Source organism: Hyperoodon ampullatus (genome assembly GCF_949752795.1).
Source record: "Hyperoodon ampullatus genome assembly, chromosome: 7".
In the NCBI taxonomy this organism is placed as follows: Eukaryota; Metazoa; Chordata; class Mammalia; order Artiodactyla; family Ziphiidae; genus Hyperoodon; species Hyperoodon ampullatus.
Window position 1 is genome coordinate 7,206,137 of NC_136920.1, and position 13,971 is coordinate 7,220,107.

Sequence of the window (13,971 nt, forward strand, 5' to 3'; positions counted from 1 at the left end):
GGAGCCACGCAGGCTTTGCGTCTCACCCTCTCGGGGTCCCCTTCCTATCTGCCAAGGCTCCCCCACTGAATGTCATGTCTCAGATCTCACAATGCAACTCAGCTGGAAAGATGAACCGTAATTTTTTTGCTTGGGGAGGAAGTTCTGGCTAGAGGGCAGATGTCAGCGTTCAGCCCTGGCCTGTTTGATGCTAATTATCTAAATCGTCTCTATAGGTGGGTAGCATGCATCCCATTTGGGTGGGAAGGGTCATCCTCCCAGCCTCCTCCCCCTAAGACCGTATCTTAGTACAGGAAGTGGGATGTGGTTCGTGTGACCCTGTGGCCCCAGGCTGGTCCTTGGGCATGTGCTGGTAGCAGCTGGCCGCAGGGCGATGCCCCTGGTCCACCTTCCACCAGGTGTCCGGCTGACCCCCTCCATCCCTGCAGGCTGCAGCCAGTCAACTGTGTTGCCACTGCTGACCCAGCTCCCGCTGGCCGCGGGTCATGAGATGGCCTTGTCCTCCAGGTGGCCCCTGGGCAGCACCTGACCCCTGGCCTTTGCCTTCGGGATACCTTGCACCCACGGCAGGTCTGATTGCTTTCCCCCAGGAGGCTACACTGCAGCCGGAGAGCCCCTGGCCGACCCCTCTGGAGAGGGACAATTGTTGAGGGGACGGTGCCCCAGGAGGCGGGGACAGCCTGGAGGCAGCTTCATCCCAGAAACCCACGTGACTAGCAGAACGAGAGTCTGTGCTCCAAATGATTGCCCCCCACCACCAGGGTCTCCCTCAGCTTGCCCCAGCACTTCTCCCTTTCTGGTGCCAAAGTGCAAAGAGGGAAAATTGGGGGCCATGCCTTTCTCCCCGCCCTCCCTCTTTTCTTCCCACCAGCTCCTGGGTCCAGGACAAGAGTGGATGCATCACACCCTTTGCTACCGTCCAGTATCCAGCCTCGTGGCTGGGGGCTTGGGTGGAAAGGGGGCGTCATGGGACATCCATGAAGGGAGAGCATAAAGAGGAGGGGGAGGAAAGACAGGAAGTGGAAAGGGCAGCTCCCGGGACCCCAGCCCCCCTCCACACGGCGGCATCATGCCATGTGATCCTATTCTGTGTATCAGTAGCGGAAGAATACTTCATCCCTTCTCTTGGCATCCTTCCGAAGCAGTTCCCAAGCTCCTCCTGAAACATGGAGGCTTCGAGCCAGATGGGGCAAAGGTCAGAGCTTCAGACAGGAAGAGAAAAGCTCGTTGATAATCTATAAAAATACAGTATCGCAGCAAATCTCCGAGTCTAGAACTGGGAGTCCTGGGAACTAGTGTGTGTGGAGCTGGGGCCTGTCATCCTCGCCTCCGCTGCCTCCCACCCTGCCAATCCCTGTCCTGGCCTCCCCGGGGCATTCACTGAACTGAGCTGAGGACTGCGCGGCCCCTGGAAGCAGGTGTGCTCTGAGTGCCCTCTGTTCCCTGGGTCACCTGCTTTCCCATCTCAGCTCAGACGCCCAGGTCTGCGTGTCCCAGGGAGGCATGAGAGGTGCAGGCTCTTTATCAGTCAGTCCAGGCAACTTATGGAGCACCCAGCACCAGTTTGGGCCTTGCATGCCATAAGCACTAATAGGTGCTCATTTGGCTAATAAGAATAACTGACACCTGTGTAGTGCTGTATAGCAGAGGGGCTCAGAGAGGCCAAGGTTTTATCTAGCGTCACACAGCCAGCAAATAGAAAGGCTATGATTTAACCCTTATCTTTTGACCACAAGCCCCATCCATGGTCCACAGCCTCCTCTAACCTGGCCAGGGACAGAGTGGCCCATCCGAAGCAGATGGTCGGTGATGAGGGAAACCTCACCTCTTGGGGGTAAGTGAGGTGAGGCCCGTCACAGGGCCCCTCAGCTGCATGTGGAAGGAGAGGAGCCCTAGAAATTGTTCACACAGTTTTGTTTGTTTGTTTGTTTTTTAATTTTTGGCTGCACCATGCGGCACGTGGGATCTTAGCTCTCCGACCAGGGATCGAACCTCCGCGCCCTGCATTGGAAGGTGGAGTCTTAACCACTGGACCTCCAGGGAAGTCCCCACACGGTTATGTTTTGATACAATTTACTATATTCTACATCAGGCCATGTGACGCTGGCATGGCCACAGGTATCCAGGGGATCTGGCTAAGGGAAAGTGGAGTTGGTGGCACCTGCAGTGTGGGCTTCATGGGGAATATTTATGTGATTCACAGCCCCCATTTCTGTGTGTAGCTGTGGTCAAGGCAAACCATCTCGGCAAAGGAATGCCAAGTGAGGGTGTTCCCATTACCCACTGTGCCAACTTGCCTTGCATCGTGGAGAAAAATGCAGGCCCAGAGTTGTAAGGAAATCGGAACATCTCCAGAATTGAGTGGGGAGTGGGCAGTGGAGAAGAAATAGGTTTGAAATGTACATAACCGGAAGTTAGTCTATGGGGAGATTCCGTTCTCATGGATGCCTAGTCGGAAGAGTTCTCATCTGTAAGAAATATGCTTGAAATTGCAGCATGTATAACTGTAAAACATGCTATACCTTTTTTTTGCTACAGGAGACGTGCAAAAATGCAATTTATCAGACATCCTGTCTTTGTAGGCATAATCCTGACTGGCAAAATGTCTGGGTGAAGTTGCATGTGTTATGCGTCTCAGCTATTGTTATTGTTAAATAAATCTGATCATTGAAGAGAAACCAAGTTCTCTTTCTACTTTCTCTATAGAAAACACTACAAAATGTGCAAGAACAAGAACTTGGGGTCACACGGTTGGCGTGGGAGGTGCATCTGGCCTCTGTCACACACTGGCGGTGCAGGCTCGTCAAGTCACTAAGTCTCTCTGATTCTCCCTGTTCGCATCTTGGAAGTGGGGACAATACTAGTCCCTGTCTCCTGGGTTCACAGAGCATTCAATGAGATGATCGTGCTGTGTTTAGCTGTACGTGGCCCACAGCAAGGACTCAGTAAGAGCTTACTATTTGTATGCATCGGATCTTTTGGAGGACTGGGGAGGGGTGCACCCAGCCTCTGGTCCCCTTTCTTAGGACCCTGCAATTTACTACTTTCCCTCTTTGCAGGACAACTTGGCTAATCAAGGAGACCTCTACTCCAGAGGCCATAGGGGTCCCCTGAGTCTCTTCTATCAGGTCCTCACCATCCCAGAACATCTAAGGGCTGATCTAGGACCTACACTGGCCATGTCCCTCTCTCCCAGGATGCTGAATCACGAAGAGGGCAGGAGAAGCATTTGGAAGTCATCCATTCCCACAGTGGCAACCTGACACTTAACTCAGATCTTGTCCCGATGCCTGTTCTGTTTTCAGGCTGGTTCTCCAGTCTGGGTGTTGATTGCCCAAGCTCTCCGTTCTCTTTCCAGATAATGTCCTTTATTACTTGACCACAAGAGGTTTTTGTTGGCTGCACCAAGGAACACTAACTTACACAAGAACTCCTATAAGAAAGGCAACAGATCTTCCAGTTAATAACGCAGGGCTCTGAGAACTGAGACCTGGCTGAGGGCGCAAGGCTGGTAAAGCATGAGCCCCAAAACTCCCCGCCACGTGGGCTCCCCATAAGTCCCTGGAGGCGGCCCCGCGCTGTGTCCATGAGGTCTTATGTTCATGGAATTTGCAAGGTGATGTATTTTAAACAGGACTGGTTACCCCTGATGCCCTATTCCTCACCAACTCCCCTTGTCACTATCCCCTTCATGGCAGTGATGTTGGAGTGGCCACGGAGGGACATTTGGGGGAGGCTGAGTCGGAGATAGCTTCAGTTTGGGTTTAGTGACAGATATTTACGTAGTTCACACTCACTTCTATGTAACGATGGTTCCCAAGTCTGATTAATGGGTTTACCAGTGTCAGGACACAAAGGGTCTGGGTGGTGGAGGAGAGATGTACAAGCCAGGAGCCAGGCTATGGGAGAGCCTGCCAATCACCAGATTCATAGCATTTTAAATGGAGGAATCCGTTCTCTGGGATGCTAAGATGTAGCAAACCACTATGATGCACCCTAGATCCCATCAGAGAAAAAGCTGGCCCACACTGCTGTTGACTTCTGCAATGTTTCCAGTGGTTATAGGTGTTCTTTCCGAGTTCATCTTGTAAATGGAATATTTTAACACACAGCCCAGCCTGGCTTCTCCTCTTAAAGAGCTATCATAACGAGAGAGTAGCCCATCACAAAGCTGTTCAAGCCTTATGTCACGGGGACGGTGACATTTTCAAGACTCCAAAATATATTTTTGAAAACTGGATGATGTGGAACAAAAACAGAAACTGTAAATAACAAAAAAAAGATTGTTCAAATGTGGAAAGATATTTTGGAACATTTCCAAAAATAGTGAAAAATTATAAACTCTTGGCTTACATAGATATGAAAATGACCTTCTTTTGTTATCTTTTTGTTTGTCTGTGAAAGAAGTAAAAGTTCAGATTAAAATTAATGAACTATGGTAAAAAAGGGATAAAGATAACTAATGAAGTCGATAAAAGTTAGTTTGAAACTGAGAGCTGAATTGTAGCCAGAAGTAATTTCCCAAGAGGAAGAAATCATTTTAGAATAGAAGAAATGAATAAGTTCTTGGATTCTGATAATCTGATTGATGAAGAGAAACGTGTCTTAAGAACACATTGGGGGGCTTCCCTGGTGGCGGAGTGGTTAAGAATCTGCCTGCCAATGCAGGGGACATGGGTTCGAGCCCTGGTCCAGGAAGATCCTACATGCCACGGAGCAACTAAGTCCGATCCTACATGCCACAGAGCAACTAAGTCCGTACGCCACAGCTACGGAGCCTGCGCTCTATAGCCCGCAGTCACAGCTACTGAGCCCACATGCCACAACTACTGAGCCTGTGCTCTAGAGCCCGCGAGCCACAACTACTGAAGCCCGTGGGCCTAGAGCCCGTGCTCCGCAACAAGAGAAGCCACCGCAATGAGAAGCCCGCACACCGCAACGAAGAGTAGCCCCCGCTCACGGCAACTAGAGAAAGCCCGTGCACAGCAACAAAGACCCAACGCAGCCAAAAATAAATAAATAAATAAACTAATTAGTTAAATTAAAATTTAAAAATGTATAGGACATTACCAATAATGAATTGTGGAGCTAAGAAACATTTTTAAACTATTAATATTACAAAATAAATGTTGATCAGCCATGCTAAAAAAAAAAGGGATTGAATTACCTTTCAGCTCTCTCTATGGAAAATATTCAACACTATTGACGTATGAAAAGGCTATCAAAGAATGTGCAGCCAAAAAAGGTAGGAAAAAACACTGCAGATATTTTTCTCTATTTTGTATTATTTGTGGTATTTGTCAGCTTTTAAAAATCTGTGATTTGCTGTGATTTCTTTTCTCATTCTAAACAAATACTTGTTGTATCTGTCATTATAATTTTGTATTCTTTTTCTTAAAGAGCACCCCCTTCTTTTTTAATTTATTTATTTATTTATTTTGAATTTTTGAATTTTACTTTATTTTTTTATACAGCAGTTTCTTATTATTTATCTATTTTATACACATCAGTGTATACATGTCAATCCCAATCTCCCAATTCATCACACCACCACACCCACCGCTTTCCCCCCTTGGTGTCCATACGTTTGTTCTCTACAACTGCTTCTCCATTTCTGCCCTGCAAACCGGTTCATCTGTACCATTTTTCTAGATTCCACACATATGTGTTGATATACGATATTTGTTTTTCTCTTTCTGACTTACTTCACTCTGTGTGACAGTCTCTAGATCCATCCACATCTCCACATATTACCCAATTTTGTTCCTTTTTTATGGCTGAGTAATATTCCATTGTATATATGTACCACATCTTTTCCATCCATTCGTTTGTCGATGGGCACTGAGGTTGCTTCCGTGACCTGGCAAGAGCACCACCTTCTTCTTGATAAGCTTTGGGCCCCACAAAATTTTTCCCTGGATGGAAGGCAGAGGAATTCCCGTTCAGACCCTGGGATGGTTAGCAGAACCCCTGGGTCAATGGAGGACAGCCTAAGGAGTGACCACAGAGCTATTTTCATGGAGCCCCGTGAAAAGCGGGAGGAGACCCAGGACTCCTACTGGGGCTCAGGGAGCTGGGGGGCTGGAGGGCTGCTTCTGACAGATCAGGTTACCTTAAGTCAACAGAATGACGCTCAAATCCCTAATTGCTTGTTTTGAAACCTGGACTAAAACTCGGGGAATTTCTATGCCCATGCTGGAAAAAAACACCTTTTTTTTTTTTTTTTTAGTAGTCTGGAGGCTGAGACCGATTTGGAAAACAAGCAAACAAACAAACAAACCAAACGAACTCACAATGTGCTTTTGCAATTTGCTGAATTAGAACCTCTGTTGAATTCACCAAGTCATGGGTCTGGTATTCATTCAACAAATATTTATGATCATTTACTGTGAGCCAGGCATTGCTCATAAGAGGCTGCACTTCTGTCCATGGAGATGTTGAGAAGGTTCCAGAAGACACGGGGCACATCCCAACCCTGAAGAGCCAAACTCCTTGGAACCACCCATAGGCATCTCTTGCTGGAAGGTTTCCCCTCCTCCTTGTCTACGGCCACCCCTCCCTTCCCTGAGGAGCTGCTGCCTTCCCGGGGGAGCTCTGCTAAGGAACTAGTTCGTAATCCCCTCCGTGTCGACCCCGTAGTCATCCTTACCTTGGACCAGATCCCACCAGAGCCAGGGTGGGTGGAGAGAAGGGTGGGAATTCCATACCCCAAATGAGTAAACATTTGGGTGACTGTCATGGGGATGGGTTTGGGGGAGTGCTTCACAGTAAAGGGTGCAAAGTTACTTAAGACCAAGTGAAACGGGTCAGTATGCGTGTGTTTATAGAAACCGCACAAGGTTGGATGTGGTCCTGGGAGTCTGAGGGCCGTTAACACGAATCTGAAACTCACCCGGGCGGCGTGGGGAGGGACCTCGAATGACAGAGCCCTAGGCTTAAGGTAGATGGAGAGATCCGAAGACCACAGAAAATTGGGAGAATCTGGCATGGGAGTCCCACCCTGCCCCCACCACGGCCCCAGAGAGGACCCACAGGGACGCGAGACACCCACGGAAAAGGCAGTGCCAGGACATTCCAAGATGCTGGGCGTGAGGGGAATGTGTGAATCAGGAGGGGGCGTGTGCCGATGGCCTTGCTCTCTGGGGTGGTCTCACATCCAATCCCTTTTGTACATGAACCAGGATTCCCTTGTAGGAATGGCCTCCCAGTCTTTTTTGTTTCAGGTTGTACCATGGGATTTTTTTAAAGGTGTACAATGTGGTGATGTAATACACGCATACACCGTGAAATGATTACTGCACTGAGCTTAACACATCCCTCACCTCCTCACAGCATGCCGTGTGTGGTGGCAGCACATGAGATCCACTCTCTTAGCAACATTCCAGTGTGCAGGACAATATTGTTAACCGCAGTCACCGTGCTGGGCAGTCGATCCCCTGAACTTCTCCATCTATAACAGGAAGTTTGTTCCCTTTCCCCACCCCCTGCCCCTGGCAACCACAGTTCTACTCTCTGCTTCTATGAGTTTGGTTTTTCTAGATTCCACATTCAGGTCAGATGGTCCAGGATTTGTCCTTCTGTGTCTGGCTTAATCTCAATTAGCACAATGTCCTCCAGGTTCATCCAAGTTGTGGTAAAAGACAGGATTTTCCTCTTTTGATGGCTGAATAATATTCCACTTTATGCCTACACCACATCTTTATCCATTCATCCATCCAGACACTTAGCTTGTTTCCATATCTTGGCTGTTGTGAGTGATGTGTGATGAACATGGGGGTGCAGATCTCTTCAAGAGGCTGGTTTCATTTCCTTGGGATAAATGTCCAGAAGTGGTCATTCTGTTTCTAATTTTTTGTTTTTGTTTTTTTTTTTTTTTTTGTGGTACGCGGACCTCTCACTGTTGTGGCCTCTCCCATTGTGGAGCACAGGCTCCGGACGCGCAGGCTCAGCAGCCATGGCTCACGGGCCCAGCCGCTCCGCGGCATGTGGGATCTTCCCGGACCGGGGCACGAATCCGTGTCCCCTGCATCGGCAGGCAGACTCTCAACCACTGTGCCACCAGGGAAGCCCTGTTTCTAATTTTCTGAGGCATTTCATCACTGTTTTCCATAACTCCTGTACCAGCCTCCCAGTCTTGATGGGTGGGTAAATCTGGTAACTTCTGCCACAGAAACCAAAGGGGCCTCTTTCTATAAACACCTCTTCCCATCACTTCATACAGCTAAGGGGGGTGAATGGCCTGTGCCAGGTTGAATAACGTTCCCCCCGCAAAGTTCATGTTCACCCAGAACCTCCAGATGTGACCTTATTTGGAAATAGGGTCTTCGCAGATGTGTCTAGCTGAGATGAGGACATACAGGATTGGGGTGGACCCTAAATCCAGTGACTGGTGCCCTTACATGAAGGTCATGTGAAGAGGCAGACACAGAGGGATGAAGGCCACGTGGCAATGGAGGCAGCGCTTGGGGTTATGCAAGCAAGGACCACCCAGGGCTGCCAGGAGTCTCCAGAAGCCAGGATTCTCCCTCAGAGCCTCCAGAGGGAACCAACACTGCCAGCATCTTGGTTTCAGACTTCTGGCCTCCAGACTGTGAGAGACTGTGTGGCTGTGGTTGCAGCCCCCAGCTGGTGGTCTTTGTTATAGCAGCCACAGGAACCTCATACCCGGCCTCAGGTTGCCCATGATACGCACTTCCAGAGAATCGAATCTTGAGACAAGTAACCCACAGAGATGTGCCCCCAGCTCGGCCACTTCTGACCCTTGAGTGGCTCCTGTGTCTTTCCAGCCCCACCTCCAGGCACCAAGCAATTCGTCAGCTTCCTAATTCAGATTAGGAATAAAAGGGAAAAGGGGGCTTCCCTGGTGGCGCAGTGGTTGCGAGTCCGCCTGCCGATGCAGGGGACATGGGTTCGTGCCCCGGTCCGGGAGGATCCCACGTGCCTCGGAGCGGCTGGGCCCGTGAGCCATGGCCGCTGGGCCTGCGCGTCCGGAGCCTGTGCTCCGCAGAGGGAGGGGCCACAACAGTGAGAGGCCCGCGTACCGCAAAAAACAAAACAAAACAAAAAGGGAAAAGGAATTTGCTGGCTCTTGTAACTAAAAACTCCAAAAACTATTGTGGCTTCAGGTGTGGGTGGAGGCAGGTGTCACCGGGAACCTGTTTCTCTCGTCGGCTCTGATACCCACTGTGAACGTCACTCTGGGGCAGGGTCTCCCTGATGCTGGTACAATGGGTCCCACCTCTCAGACTTCCATCGCCCCTGCTCACCACCCCAGGGGGAGAGTGCCTTTTCGTCCGTGTTTCCCATAAAACTCTGGAATGGACTCTTGTTGGATAAATTGGATTCTAATCTTTTAAGTACCTTCTCCCAAACGAATCATGTAACCAAGGGGATGGAATCTGCTGACTCTCCGAGTCTGAAGGAAGTTACACTCCTGTGGAGCCAGATGTGAGTCAGGACTCCCCCCGAAAACCACCCGCGGCTTCTCCTAGGGAGTGAGAGCTTGCAGATGCTGGCTGGCCTGGCTTGGGATTCGGCCGGCTGCCAGCTCCCTTAAAAGCACGGTTGCCCTGCGGACCATGGGCATTCCAGCACCTCCGTGGTTGCAATCCAAGCTGAGGCGTGGTCCTTCGGATGACACCACAGGCCGTGATCCCCTCCAACCCCCCCAGCCCTAGGCTTCCCGGCCACGTCTGGCTCTGTGCCCCCAACCCCCATGTGACATCCTAGGGTGGAGCGGAGCGGAGGACAGAGCTGAGCCTAACCTTCCTGGGAATTCCAAGGAATGTGATAAACCATACAAACTATCGCAAGTGCGCTGCCCAGGCAACTGCGGAGGGACGGAGAAAGAATCATGAAAATCGAGGACGTCGCCTAAGTTCACTGGAACTACGGACACAAGTGCGTCTGTCCACTCATGATAAGACGACACACAGCAGCTGGAGCGTTAGCTCTGTGTACACGCAGCTGGAAATCCACGACAGCGTGGCTGCCACGTGGGACCACCTCCCCACAGTCTGGGTTATGTGGTGGTTGCTGAGTAATAAGAAGCACTAATTCTGTATTTGTGAATTGGTGAGTTCCTCTGGGACTTGACTTCTGTTTCCCCAAGAGGGCTCACCTGGTCACTGTCCCCAGGTCACAGCTGAGGGAACAGATGGCGTCCAGCTTCTCGGGTGGGAAGCGTGCACTGGGGGGCTTCCCCTGGTCAGCTGGCAGGACCCCTGCCTTTGCTGGAAGCTGGGCCTGAAGCAGGGGACTCAGTGCTTCCTATGGGCTCTGGTCGCGTGACTCTCAGCACCCTGGATGCTAACCCCTGGTGGAAAGGACCTCTCTCTGCACAGCTGTATGATTCTTGTTTTCAGATAATTCAGCTTCCAGGATGCTGGTTTTGCTCTTGTGACACCTTACTCAAGACCCCCAGAAGCCTCTGAAATCCCGACCTTTTCTACCCGTTCTTCCAAGGCTCCATGACGGGCTGAACTGTGTCCCCCACAAAACTCCTATGTTGAAGTCCTAACCCACGGCAACTCAGGATGTGACTGTATTTGGAGTCAGGGTCTCCTAAGAGGAAATTAGGGGGAAATGAGGTCACTGGGGTGGGGCCCTAGCCCAACATGATTGGTGTCCTTATAAGAAGAGGAACCAGGACACAGACACACACAGAGGGACGACCCTGTGAGGACACAGAGAGAGACGGCCGTCTGCACGCCAAGGAGAGAGGCCTCAGGAGGAAGCAACCATGCTGGCACCCTGATCTTGGGCTTCTGGTCTCCAGGACTGGGAGACAATAAATTCCTATTGTTTAAGCCGCTCAGGCTGTGGTATTTGTCATGGCCTCCCAAGCAAACTCACACAGGCTCCTTCCCCAGGCAGCATACAGTGTGAGCAAAACACACAAATGGAGTTTCGCAAGAAAGTTTTCACAACAGCTTGCCATCTTGCATCAGGGATTGCTGATGTCCAGCTGGCCATGGGGGGAAGCTCCCTGCCCACGGCCCACACAGACCCCACCAACCCTGTACATTAGGCTGGCCATATGCAGCATCCCGCTCCCAGGTAATAGTTTCTGCATCAGCGAGGAATCTCTCGGTTCCCAGTGGCAGGACCCACGTAAACTAGATCAAGCCCACTCCATCCAGAGGGTCACTGGCACCCACAGTCAAAACGTGCTGGGCAAGCTTGCTTCAGGCACAGCTGGATCTTGGCACGATCAGGAATCTGTTTCTCCTGGTCTCTCCTCTTTGCCTTCCTTGGTGGACTACCTTTTAGGCCAACTCCAGATGTGAGGGTAAGCATGCCACCAGCACCTCTAGCCTTGGTTTCCTGCTGAGAACCAAGCACTTTCCCAAGGCCCCGGAAAAAGGTGGGTCACCATTGACTTGAGCCGCACTCCCGAGACCTTGACCTTGGGCAGGAGGTGCAATGGGCTGTGGCTGGCCTGGGACACGTGTCAACCCATGAACCCACCTGAAACCCAGGTGGCCATCTCAGAGGAAGAGGGCCTCAGTCCTGAGAAGGAAAAATAAACCCATTTCCCCACAGGGACAGGGGTTAACGGGAGCACCTCGGTCTCCAAGAGTCCACATTACTGGTGCCACATCATCACAGCTCTTTCTCCTCCACACATTCTCGTCAGTGCTTACCACCCAGCCTTTACCACCACTAGGTGTCGGCATGCTTCCCACCCTCCCACGCTTGCCCCTTCTCCAGCCGTGGACCAGGATCCAGAGAACTCACACCCACAGACTTCAAGATTCTCAATCATCCGCCAGCCAGTGATATCAGGATATTGAACACTGTTAGTTTCCTACGGCTGCTGTAACAAGTAACCACAAACTCAGTGGCTTAAAACAACCCAAATTTATTATCTTATGGTTCTGGAGGTCAGATGTCTGAAAGGGGTCTTCAGGGCTAAAGTCAAAGGCTGTGTTCCTTTCTGGAGGCTCTAGGGGGAAGTCCATTTCCTTGCCTTTTCCAGCTTCTAGATGTCGCTCACATTCCTTGGCTTGTGGCCCTGCATCACTCCAACCTCTGCTTCTGGCATCACATCTCCTCCGACTCTGACCCTCCTGCTTCCCTCTTATAAGAACCCTTGTGATTACATTTAGGGCCCACCTTGATAATCTCCATCTCATAACCCTTAATTCAATTGCACCTGCAGAGTCCCTTTTGCCATGTAAGATAACATTCACAGGTTCTGGGAATCAGGACATTGTATTTGTTTCCGAGGGCTGCCATAATAAAGTGCCACAAACTGGGGGTGCTTAAAAAACAGAAATACACCGTCCCATAGCTCTGGAGGCAGGACGTTTGAGATCAGGTGTCGGCCTGGCTGAGCTCCCTCTGGAAGTGCTAGGAAAGCATCTGCTCCAGGCCTCTCTCCCTGCTTCTGGTGGTTACCTGCAAGCTTTGGCATTCCATGGTTTGCAGGTGTATCACTTCAGTCCTCTGCCTTCACATCATCTTCCTTCCATGTACATGTGTCCAAATTTCCCCTTTTTATAAGGACACCAGTCATGTTGGATTAAGGCCCACCCTAATGACCTCATCTTCACTTCGTTAAAGTTGCAAAGACTCTATTCCAGATAAGGTCACATTCTGAGGTCCTGGGGTTAAGATTCCAATGTACCTTCTATTGGAGGACGTGATTCAACCCATAACAGACATGGACATCTTGGGGGCCATGATTCTGCCTCTTCCATCTCCACCCCCAAGGACTGGCCAGTATTTAAGGCGAGAGAAGGGCCAGGCACTTTGAGCAGATGCTGTACACCGTCCCAGTGCCCTTCATGGCATGACCGCAACCACCGATTCCCACGGGAGGTGATGGGACAAAGGGAGTGATGGTCAGACCCAGTGGAAGGCGAGTACAGGTCACTAAGCCAAGGTTAGACCACCGGCAGAACTGGCATGTGGTCTCTGCACTCTGGACCCCAGCTTAAAAGAGATTTCAGAGAACCATAAATATCCACAATCAGGAGCCCTTCGGCTCCACCAGCCCAGCCACACACCCCGAGCTGCAGCCTGTGATGTTCTTGGGGGCTCGGTATTCAACTTCCTGGGCAAGGGGACCCCTGTTCTGTTCCTCCAAGTCCCTGCAAATCTCGCCCTGCCCTGGACAGGAGCTGGTGAGTCTGTGGCCCGGGTCAGCCCGCCTCCAGACAATGCACATTTGACCTTTGCAGCCCTCTTCCCGCTTCTTGGAGGACACAGATTCTGATCCCAGTGATAGGGCTTCCTGGAGCATCAGGGGAGACCACGCCCAAGTCGGCCCTGCCTGGGGCGGGGTGGGGCAGGGGGAGGGTGGGGATCCAGGCCAAGGGCAGCAGCTGAGGCTCCGGGTTCCAGCTGGTGGGTGGGCTGGGTCCCCTCCCCCAGAAGACAGGACACGGCAGCCAGCAGCAAGTGAGGGGACTTGGAGTGGGAGCCACAGTCCCGGGTCTGAGGCTGGACTCGGCCACCTACTCTCCCCACCGGTGACCCCAGGCCGCTCCCCTGACCTCTGTCAGCATCCCCCTTCTGTTCTGTCCATGGGGACAAACAGCCACTCACTTCACCCCCGAGGCCCAGTTGCCCCATCCAGGTCACCCACGTGTGGGACGTGCAGGCCTGAACGTCTCCCCTGCCCATTTGCCTCCATCCCGAGGGCACAATAAGCTCCCATTCATTCAAAGGAAAGATGCAAAGTGGAAAGAGAAGAACATTTTTCCTTCATTTACTTTAATGGAAAAAAAGCACGTGGAAAAAAAACTGATTTGTGAAAAATGGGTGGGGGGGGAAGCTGATTTCTGACAATTTTTGTTCTCCTTTTAGACATCGCTACTTCACTAGTACCTGCAATGGACATAAAATCCCTTCCACCTCATGGGCTTTCCTGAGGTGGTTGTGAAACTAAGTAGGTGACCCAGCGGGGCTCCAGGGCACGGAAGCCTTTCTGAGTCCCCCCACCGCCTCCTTGTTTCCTGTTTG